The sequence below is a fragment of the Grammomys surdaster genome, unplaced genomic scaffold, assembly GCF_004785775.1.
Source record: "Grammomys surdaster isolate TR1022 unplaced genomic scaffold, NIH_TR_1.0 1164, whole genome shotgun sequence".
Taxonomy (NCBI): domain Eukaryota; kingdom Metazoa; phylum Chordata; class Mammalia; order Rodentia; family Muridae; genus Grammomys; species Grammomys surdaster.
Window position 1 is genome coordinate 4,252,045 of NW_021605583.1, and position 11,909 is coordinate 4,263,953.

Consider the following 11,909-nt stretch of genomic DNA (forward strand, 5'->3'; position numbering starts at 1 on the left):
GACTGTATCTCTGCATCTGTTCCCATCAGCTGCAGGTGAAAGCCTCTCTGGTGATGACTGAGATTGACAGCTACAAGAATATAAGTATATCATTAGGACTAATTTTATTGATTTTTTTTTCTATCCTAGGTCTATGAAGTACCCAGCCTCTGGTTCCTGGTCATCCAGGCAGTGTCAGGCACGGGCTCCCTCACTTTGTCTGGACCTCAAATTAGACCAGTCATTGGTTGGCCACTCTACAAAGCCTTTTAACCTTTGAAATTCTCGCTGGTTTTTTAAATGGCAGTAAAATAAATAAATGTTATACATACTAAATAATCAAACAAAATGCTTACCCTCCCACTCCACCATAGGTTTAAACTTTTTTGAGCTCTTTCTTCCCTTACTTGCAATTGAAGGATTTTGGCAGTAATAGACTACAAGAATAGAGGAACCAGAAATATTCCCAGAGCAAAGGACCTCAGCCTGGACACCAGTATAGATATTATTATCCCTTATCTCTTCTCATCCCTCCCTGGGTCATCTGGTCCCCTAAAAGAAAGAAACCTAAGCCTGGGCTGCCCTCTAGTGGCTATCATGATAATTACAGACAACACCTTTGTCTCCGTGGATGGCTACCTTCTACAAGCATACCTAACGTAGAGGCACCAGACCGGAGAACCCGAGGCTCTGTCCAGTGCTGGAGCTGAGACTGGACACTGTGCCCAGAGGCCAACCCACACCCGACCAGCTGACAGAGTGTCAGAATCAGGTCTCATGGATGCATAGCTCAGGTGGTAGTGATTACATATCATGGTCAAAGTCCTGACTGATTCCCAGCATCAGATAAAACCAGGCACAGTACTACATGCCTATAAACCTAGCACTAGGGAAATAGAGGCAGGAAGATCAGAAGTTCAACATTATCTTCAGCTACATAGTGAGTTGGAGGCTAGCCTGTGCTACATAAAACTCTGTAAACAGGGATGGGGTTGCTTCTACCCTCATTAAGACCTCCTCTCCTCCTTAACTTCTCCTTTGGACCTAAGAAGCCCGCTGTCAGTCCCAGAACAGGACAAGGTACTTCCATGGACTGTCAGATCTGGAGGAAGCCACCTGCCGACAGACACCAAACAGCACATAAACCCTGCGGGGCCGTCAGGAGACAAGATCTGTCTTGTGTCCTGAGATGGCAGATAGCATGCAAGCCTGGAAATGGGGGGGTGACTCCTCACAGTTCCATGAGGTCTGAGAGTCGGGGCAGTGTGGAGTCATGGGCAGCTCCCCTCCAGTGAAGGCAGCCGGGTCTCCCCTCCACCATTCTGATTTCAGAAGCTAGCTGAGCCAGTGTGGCCCTCCCCCCACCCCCAAGGCCGGAGTGCATTAGCAGCCTGCAGGCTGTCAGGAGCAGTTGCTGACGCCCCATTTATATTCCTAAGTAGAGGACTTGTTAATGTGGAGCCTGTCTCTGGGGAAATGGGAATGTGCGGGGTGAGAGATGACAAATCACAGCCCAGCGGCCAGGCTGAGAGCACTAATACCCCCTTACATCTCATTCATTAGCCCTCGCTGGCCAGCGAGCCTTGCCTACCACGGGGCTAAGGGCTTGCCTCCAGGAGCCCCTTTGTCTCTGAGAAACTCAGGCACTGGTGGCAGGTAGCAGGGTGACCTCTCCCTGCCAGCAGATCCCTAAATGGCCCATGTAGCAGATAATCATGGTCCCATCCAGCCCCACAAAGTAGACAAGAGTGAGTCTCAAATCAGACCTCATTCCTTGGGACACAACTCCAGCAGGCATCTCAGATGAAAGGATCGAAGGTTGGAACACCTCCGGTTGGTGGATTTTGGCCACACCTAGCCTCCACAGGGAAAGGATTTGTTAGCCATTGGACTATCACAATGGCCGATATCCCACACTCCAAAGCTCATGCGTACCCACACAGCACAGCCTGCAGTCAGGGCAGGGCCTGCTGGGCTGGGCCGGCTGGACACTACTTCTTCATGTGGCTGGAGCCTGGGCCCGAACAGAGCAAGTGTGCAGCTTGAGTAATGGCGGGCACAGATCCACCCGAATCCTGATAAGGGAGAATAATAACTTGTCAAAGATATATATGATATGTGTTTGCTTTCCCGACGGAATATCTATGGGGCTAATTCATCAAGCCGGCGGGCTGGCTGGAGACCCAGGGAGGAAAGCCAGGAGGGAGAAAAAACATGACGGCTAGTGCCCCAGTAGAAGGATGGGAACCCCTGTGGCCTGCATGGGCCACTGGAAACTCACCAGAGCTCTGCCTGGCAAGCCCTGAAACTGACTGTCCTGGGGTTCACCTGACGGCAGTCCGTGTGAAGCTCCCGATTTGGGGACCTGGAAGTTGAGCAGGTAGAGTGACACCCCCCACACACACACACACACACACACACTCCTGAAAGGGAATTGGCCGATCTCTGTCTCCTCCTACTGCCTTGGGCCTGCCCCCTGTTCTATGAAAGACAGTGTGACAGGAGTACATTCCAAGAATGCTAAGGTGAAAGAAAAAAGAAAAGTAAGAAGAGAAAAAGAAAAGAAAAGAGACCTAAGCTTAAAAACAAAGGAAAATCCACCTACCCACCTGGAAGCCTGCTGCCGCCCCATGGTGGGCGGGGCTCTCCTCTGTCTGTTCCTTAGTGATTCCTGATAGACAGCTCCCCCAACCCAGTCTCTGCCTTCCTCGTTTTTTGTCACAGTAATAAAAATAACCGAACTGATACATATCATTACAGCACCCCACACACTCATCTCCCAGGGATTTACCTGTCCTTGAGCACTCAGAGCCAGGGCCCACTCTCCAGACGGGAACGCCAACACCCAGCACCTCAAAGGGAACTGCCTCTGGAGTTTTGACCCTCTGCTTGCCCTGCCCAGCCCCCAGCCTCCATGCACTTGATCATCTAGTCTGTTTCTTCCCAGTTACTCTGATGTTCCAGAATGACAGTCACCATTCCTTCAACACAGGGTAAAGACCCTATCAGACACCAGGCCCAACCTTGGCACCATGTTCGTACTAGAAAGCAGGGATGAAAGACCACCGTTGTAGGGCTTGTGGTACATGGAGACCCTGCCCTGCCTCCCTGAGGCCCAGCAACTGAAGGGTTAATGCCTGACACAGTTCAGAAGGCCTCTAGGACCCTTCCCAGCTCTTGTTTCTTCCTCAGTCCCATTAGTCAGAGCTAATACCATTCTGTTGTTAAATATTTTGACTCTCACCCCGTAGCACATCTGTAAGCCCATCCTGTGGGAATTGTGTGAGCATTACTCTGTAAGAAAGTCTATTGGCTTTCCTCCCCTCCCCCTCCCCTTCCTCCCTCTCTTGTTTCATTCTTTTCTTTCCTTCTCTTCCTTCTTTCTTTCCCTCCTGCCTCCCTCTTCCCCTCCCTCTTTGTCTCCTCTCTTCCTTCTTTTCTTCCTTGTTGCCATTTTTCTTCTTCCAGCTTTCCTCCCCCACCTTCCTTTCTTTCTCTTTGAGGCCTCAGGTCTCCCTCACCACACGCATCCTCTCTCAGCCCTGGATCTATAGATCTGAGAGACCATTGGCAAGTGCTCTCAGGATGCATCTCCTCACCCTTGCGGAAGCTGGTGACTCCTGTATCTCAAGGACCGGGAAACATGGAAGTCTGGCCCGAGGGTACCAGTCTGCCCCCCTCCACACGCCCCTCTTTCCCAGTGATGATTGGAAGCCTATTCTAACCAGCATGCACTGATGGCAGGTCTGGGGCTGAAGGGTGCTTGCCTGCCTCCCTTCAGGGTGTGAAGAAAGGGAGAGGAAAGGAGGGCTGTGCCCCACTAGGGCAGCCTGGAGCTGGAAGCAATTAACTTGGCGTTTTCAAACAAGGGCAGAGGAAGCAGGAGGCATGGGACTGAGTCAGCACATTGGAGAGGCAGGCGCCAGGCGGCTAGCTCAGCTTGTTAGCAGGACAGGCTGAGCCAAGGAGATACAAGGTCAGGGAGAAGGGGATGAGAGCCCCCAGACACAGACGAGGTGGGGATTGAGTTGAGGAAGTGGCTTCAAACCTCTCCCTATCCCCACCCTAGAGACTCCAGAAGGCCACTGCTGAAGATCAGGACTCACCCTCATCTCCCCAAACAGAGGCACCCACCCACGCACCAACCAACCAACAGACATCAGACTCACTTTTCTGCCAAGTGCTGGCCTATCAGGGAGCTGTGCCCAAGGCCCTTTGAAGAACACAGGGATGGGGAGGAGGATAGAAGACGTTAGAGTGCTCAGAGTCTCCGAAAAGAAAACAATCTGTTAGTGCCAACATTTAAAATAAGGACCGTAGAGTTGGGGCAGAGAGCTAACCTAGCATACACAAAGCCCCACTTTCAACCCCAGACCCCCCCATACGCAGGTGTGACGGCACACACCTATAGTCCCAGCACTTCGAAGGTTCAGAAAGATCAGAAGTTTAAGGTCACACTCAGCTATGTAGTGAACTCAAGGTCGGCCTAGGCTACATGAGACCTTGTCCCCAAATTATAAAATAGTATGTATATCCTGATGTTTACCAGGAGGGAAAAAAGCAAGCTGCTGAAATTGGCAGAGTCCCTTGCCAGGTGCTGGAAGTCATACCCACGTCACCCTGGAAGGGACCAAGGCTGGGTGGTTGATAGTGCAGAACAACCCATTCATATTCATCCACTGGGAAATACCGGAGCTGAGAGCTACGTTAGGGCTGCCTGTCTCCGCAGCCTATGTTCTTCCAAACTCAATGCTCTAGAGGTGGGCGGGGCATGGGAGAAGATGGTCCTGAAAGGAGACAAGCCAGCAAAGTCCAAGTGTAAGGAAACAGAAGAGAGTGTCCACTGTTTTACCCCCTTCCAGTTGGACATGAAGCCAGCATGCCCCAGAACCTCTGCCCAGGGCCCCTGCTGTAGGTCACTGACTCTGTCTGATGGGCACGCCACAGCTGGATTACCCAAACCACCCAGGACAGAAAGCTTTCTCGCAGACAAGAGCAAGAATTTACCAGTACACCACCCTGGCTATTCATCACCACTGACAATTCTACTGGTTGTGAAGAAAGGCTGTGCAGCGTTCCTTTTGGCCCTAAAGTTATTGTTCCTTTCCTGGCAAAGAAGGGAGGAGCCTTAGAACTAGAGCTACAGGCTGTGGAGAAGGTTGATGGCAGTCCAGAACTAGGGGTTGGGGACGGGGACTCATATTAGCCATGCCACAGCCACAGTGTCCATGAGACACACGAGCTCTCAGACAACAGGAGCTGCCAAGGAGAGACAGAGACGCTAGGGAGTACTGAGCCTAGGGAGTACTGAATCCCAGAGCTGAGTGTCCACATCTTTCCAGGATCTCCAACCCAGTCATCATGGGGGGCGCCCTGATGATATCACTACCTTGGCCCCATGATGCTTAACAACCCCATTCTTCCTGTCTTTTCCTAATGTCAGCATGGATGTATTTTTTTTCCCTTTTCTCATTAGTCTGTCCAAGTGAGGTTAGAAAATCCTGAAGGTAGATTTTTTTTTTAATTTAAAAAATAAAAGTAAAAAGCAGGGCTGGAGAGATGGCTCAGTGGTTAAGAGCACTGACTGCTCTGCCAGAGGTCCTGAGTTCAATTCCCAGCAACCACATGGTGGCTCAGAACTATCAATAATGTGATTCAATGCACTCTTCTACTGAGTGTCTGAAGACAGCTGCAGTGTGTACTCATATAAATAAAAAAATAAATAAATCTTTTCAAAAATAAAAATAATAAAAAGCAAACAGCTTACAAGATCATGCAAGTGTGCCAGAAATGATTGTTGGAGGACATAAATAGCACACACTAGATTCCCCTGGAGTGATGTCCTTGGGGACAGGGCTTTTGACTTTTTGCCCCTGCTTTACCTTTGGTGGCTAGAACAGTGCCCGGCACTCAGATCTTTGTGATGAAAGGATGTCCTGTCTGGTGCGAGTGTGGCACACCAAAGCTCTTCTCTCACACTTGCACACATCACAGACACCTCAGACTTCCTGCTACCCCAACTGCGCACGCCTTACACACAAGCTTCCCTGTGAAACCTCTGCTGATCCAAAACTCCTTCTACCCTCTCAACTCTACATTTTGCCTTCCCGCCATCTGGTTTTACCACATGAGGACTTGCTACCACGGCAGACACCTGTCACCTGTCAGCCCACCACCTGAATGATGTCGTCATTCAGTCTCCATGGTATACAAGTATCTAGACTCTGTTTCCCAAACCCAACCTCCCTACCACTAAAAGTGACAGTGAACTTTAAAGCCCATAGGTGCCTCCTGGGGTCTTCACAAATTGCCTTATTCAAAACTATCAGTGCCATTATTAATTTGTCCCAAAGGCAAATATGTATTATATATTCAATGATGTATAGATGGTAGGCATCAAATCTATCCCTAGGAGTCATCATAGCTTACTTACATGGGTCCATGGTCCTGCCTGGGCCCTTCTATCTCTTCCTTGATTCTATGCATTGGTGTTTGATTCCCTTGGCCCATCTCAGGCAGCCATCAGTTCCCAGCTTGCTAACAGAGTTGGCCTGCCCATAGGTCCTGCACTCTCAGAATAACTAAATGCAGACTTCCCTCATACATAGGAGTCTCTCAGATGAGTGATAGCTCAGGAGTCTCCCAGAGAGATTTTCGGGAACCCGAATGCTACACTCCTGCAAAACCAAAAACACTTAATACACTTCAGCAATAAGAAACGCCATCCCACCAAGCAGAGAAGAATAGTTTCTAACAATAGTGCCCAGCGAGAGCAGGTCAGAGATGAGCAAGTCGTTCCACATGGAAGGAACAAGAGATCAACCTAGAGGTCCTGAGTGGCTCTGGCTCCACCATCCCACACGCATACTTTACAACTTCCCTAATACTGTGACTCTTGTATACAGTCCCTCATGTTGTGGTGACCCCCAACCATAAAATGATTTTCATTGCTATTTTGTAACTACAAATTTGCTACTGTTATGAATTATAATGTAAAAACCTGACATTCGGGATATCTGATATGTGACCCCTGTGAAAGGGTCACTTGACTGCCCCCCAAAAGGTCATGACCCACAGGTTGAGAACCGCTGCTTTAGAGAGAAGGCTACCAGACCTTCCAGAGACCACTTGACACTTATCCCACACCTCCTAAGGGATGACTGTGTTCACAGCTTTTGGGTCCTGTTCAAATTTGCTCTCTGTTGCTGAGACAAAACATTGACCCTAAGCAACAAGGGGAAGTAAAGGTTTTATTATAGCTTACAATCCTTCATCAGGAGAAACCAAGGCAGGAACATGGAGGCAGGAACTGAAGCAGAGCCCATGGAGGAGCCCTGATTGATGGTGTCTCTTTTCTAGCATGCTCAGCTACTTTTCTTACACAGCCCAGGCCTTGCTGCCTAGAGATGGCACTGTCCATAGCACACTGGGCCTTCCTACATCAATCAGCAATTTTAAAAGCCCCTCCCCACGTACCCACAGGCCATTCTAAAAGAAAACAATTCCTCCAATGAGGTTCCTCTTCCCACGTGAATGTTGAGTTGACAAAAACTAAACAGCACAGGTCCAAAGTCAAGGGCTCCTTTCTCTACTATCATGAGAGATGAGGTTGGTATGGATACAGACCACGGTGAGGTCAGCTCTGATGACAAGTGACATTGTATCAGCATCCAGGGACCCCTGCCAGGGCTGTATTGGCACCAACCAAGCCTCGAGAAAATATTTCTTCCAAATAGACCCCAAGCTGGCTAGTTCAGGTCTCATTTGCTAGATCTGTGAGAGCTACAGCTGAGGGTAACAGCGTTATCTTAGTTAGGATGTTATTGCTGTGAACAGACACCATGACCAAGGCAACTCTTATAAGAGACAACATTTAACTGGGGCTGGCTTACAGGTTCAGAGGTTCAGTCCATTATCATGGCAGGAAGTGTGACAGCATCCTGGTAGACATGGGGCTGGAAAAGGAACTGAGGGTTCTGCATCTTGATCCAAAGGCAGCCAGAAGGAGACTCTGTCTCTCTTCCACACTAGGAGGAGCTCGAACATAGGACTTCAAAGCCCACCCCCACAGTGACCCGCTTCCTCCAACAAGGCCACACCCACTCCAACAAGGCCACACCTCCTAATAGTGCCACATTCCATCAGCCAAGCATATTCAAACCACAAGTATGTTCATTCAAAGGTGCGCTTTCTCCGTGGCCTCCCAGTCCAGAAGTTGGGCATCCTAGACAGTCAAAACCAAGGTCTTAAGCATTGAATCCCTGAAAGCCAAGATGTCACCTACTTCCAGAACAGGGAATTGGCAGTGACAGCCTGGAGCCTTCCTGCTCCCTCCTCCCTCGCCATCCTGAGTCATATGTCTTCTTGGAGAGAGGTTCTTGCTTGGGCATTGACCAGGAAAGCAGGTAGGCTAACTGTAGATCTTCACCTCCCACTCTTCTCCAAATATGATCCTCAGTGTCACCCCCAGCTCTGTAGCAGACCACCTACTGCAGCCTCCCCTTGCCTCTCCACCCCCAATCCCGGTGAATCACACAGATCTTCCCCTCCAAAGTTCCCCCTGCCACTCATCCCATTATGTCAACCCCCAACACCAGCAGCCATTCCCTGGGAAGCCAACAGCCAAACCTGCCAGAGCAACAAATAGGCCAGCTAAGCAGGTACCTGAGCTTCAGATCTTCACCCTCCCTCCTCTCCTCCAAACCCAAGACCCCAGTCTCATCTCCAGCTCTGTAGCAGACTAGCTAAAGTGGCCTCTCCAAACTCTCTCCCCTATCCCCAGGGAACTGAGCAGATCTTAGTAAAACACCCTGCTATCCTTCCTCCTGTTGACCCCCTCAGCTCTCACCCCCAGCCTAGCCCCATTCCTAAGTGTCAGCTCCTAACACCTAGAGGCACATTCTACATGCAAGCCCCAGTGGCCACACCTAGCAAAACCCCAGGTCAATTGCCTACCAAGTAGCACACAGCCACCAAACCCTCCTAAGAATGAGAGAGGACAACCAAAATCAAGGAACAAAATACCCACCCAGTGAAGACAAGACCAGATATGACTAATGATCTTCATAAATCCAGATACTTAGATTCCAGTGTAAAAACACAATCAACAATAGTTAGGACACATCTCCACTGGAACCCAGAAACCTTACCACAGCAGGCCCTGAACCTTGACAAAGACCTTAAAATGGCCTTTATGAATATGATAGATGTCCTTTAAAAGGCAGTGAATAAATCTCTTGAAGAAATTAATAAATCCTTACCAAAAAAAAAAAAAACATGAACAGTGGAAAGAAGTTAGCAAAACAGTTCAAGACCTGAAAGTGGCAATGGAATTAATAAGAAAACCAAACTAAGGGAAAGCTGAAATTGAAAATTTAGAAATTTGAACAGGTGCCTCAAAGCTTCACCAACAGAATACAAGAGATGGAAGACAGAATCTCAGAAGAAATTAATACCCCAGTCAAAGAAACTGTTAAATCTAAAAAAAAAAAAAAAAAAAAAAAAATACTGGCACAAAACATCCAGGAAATCTGGGACACTATGAAAAGACCAAGTCTAAGAATGATAGAAAAAGAAGAAAAAGCCCAGGTCAAAATCACAGAAAATATTTTCAACAAAATCATAGAAAAAAATTCCCTAACTAAAGAAAGAGATGCCTAGGAAGAAGCATACAAAACACCAAATAAACTGGACCAGAAAAAAAATTCCCCTCAGCACATAATAATCAAAACACTAAAGGTACAGAACAAAGAAAGAATATTAAAGGCTACAAGAGGAAAAGACAAAGAAACATAAATGCAGACCTGTTAGAACACCGGACTTCTCAGCAGAGACTCTAAAACCCAGATGCATCACAGACTCTGAGACCACAGATGCCAGACCAGACTACGATACCCAGCAAAACTTTCACAATAGATGGAGAAAATAAGACACTCCATGATAAACCCAAATTTAAGCAATAGCTATCTACAAATCCAGCCCTACAAAGGGCACTAGAAGAAAACCTTCAACCTAAAGAGGTTAACTACACCCAAAAAAACACAAAGAATAAATAAACCCAGACCAGCAAATCGAAAGAGGTGACAAGCATACATGCATGCATGCACGCACGCACACTCGATGGCTCACAAGTGCATGAGTGAACACACACACAAATACACCCCACAACAGAATAACAGGAAACAACAAGCACTGTTCAATGATAACTCTCAACATCAGTGGTCTCAACTTCCCGATAAAAAGACACAGACTGATGGAATGGATCTGAAAACCGGATCCATCCTTCTATTGCATCCAGGAAACACACCTTAAAATCAAGGATAGGAAAAGTAAAAGGATAGGAAAAGATACGGACCTAAGAAGCAGGCTGGTGGGCCGGGCGGTGGTGGTGCACGCCTTTAATCCCAGCACTTGGGAGGCAGAGGCAGGCAGATTTCTGAGTTTGAGGCCAGCCTGGTCTACAGAGTGAGTTCCAGGACAGCCAGGGCTACACAGAGAAACCCTGTCTCGAAAAACCAAGAAAAGAAGAAGAAGAAGCAGGCTGGTGCAGCCTTAAAACTAAAACTAATCAGAAGAGATAGGACACTACAGCTCATCAAAAAAAAAAAAAAATCCACCAAGAGGACATTATAATTCTTCACATCTATTCACCAAACACAAGAGCACCCAAGTTCATAAAAGAAACGCTACCAAACTTAATTCACACACTGCTAGTGGGAGACTTCAGTTCTCAACAATCACCAATAGGCAGGTGATCCAGATAAAAACTAAACAGAGAAATACTGGAGCTGACATTATAAACCAAATGAACTTAACAGATATTTACAAGAACATACTTTCCACTTAGCAACTCTTGGAACATTCTCCAAATTTGATCACATACTTGGACACAAAGCAAGTCTCAACAGATACAAGAAAATTGAAATAACCCCTGCATCCTCTCTGATCATCATGGATTAAAGCTGGGTATCAACAACAGAAAGCTTACAAACTTCTAGAAGTTTAACAACCCACTACAAAATGAAAAATGGGTCAAAACAAAAATTAAGAAAGAAAAGACTTTCTAGAATTGAATAAACATGAATATACAGCCAACCCAAACTAACGGGACACAATGAAGACAGTTCTAAGAGGCAAGTTCATAGTACTAAGTGTCTATCTTAAAAAAAAAATGGAAAGATCTCATACTAGAAATTTAATGGCACTTTTGAAAACTCTAGAACAAAAAGAAGTCACATCCAAAAGGAGTAGACAGCAGGAAATAATCAGCTCAGGGATGAATTCAATAAAATAGAAACCAAAAAAAAAAAAAATACAAAAGATCAATGAAATGAAGAGTTGGTTCTTTGCAAAAATCAATAAAATTGACAAACTGTTATTCAAATTAACTAAAAGGCAAAGAGAGAAGATCCAAATTAATTAATAAAATTATAATTGAAGTGGGGGAACATGACAGCAGACACTGGGGATCCAGGGAATCATAGGGACACACTTTAAAAACCTTTACTCTACTAAACTCGAAAATCTGAAAGAAATGGATAACTTTCTCAATGCCTATCAGTTGCCAAGGTTAAATCAAGATCAGATAAGCACTTTAGACAGACCTATAACTCCCTAGTGAACTAGAAGCAGTAATTAAAAGTTTCTCAAGCAAAAGAAAGCCCAGGACCAGGTGAATTTAGTGAGGAATTTTACCAGACTTTCTTTTTTGTCTTGGTTGGTTGGTTGGTTAGTTGGTTTTGGTTTTGGTTTTGGTTTTGGTTTTTTTGGTTTTGGTTTTTTTGGTTTTGGTTTTTTTGGTTTTGGTTTGGTTTTGGTTTTGGTTTTGGTTTTGGTTTTGGGTGTTTGTTTGGGTTTGGGTGTTTGGGTTTGGGTGTTTGGGTTTGGGTGTTTGGGTTTGGGTGTTTGGGTTTGGGTGTTTGGGTTTGGGT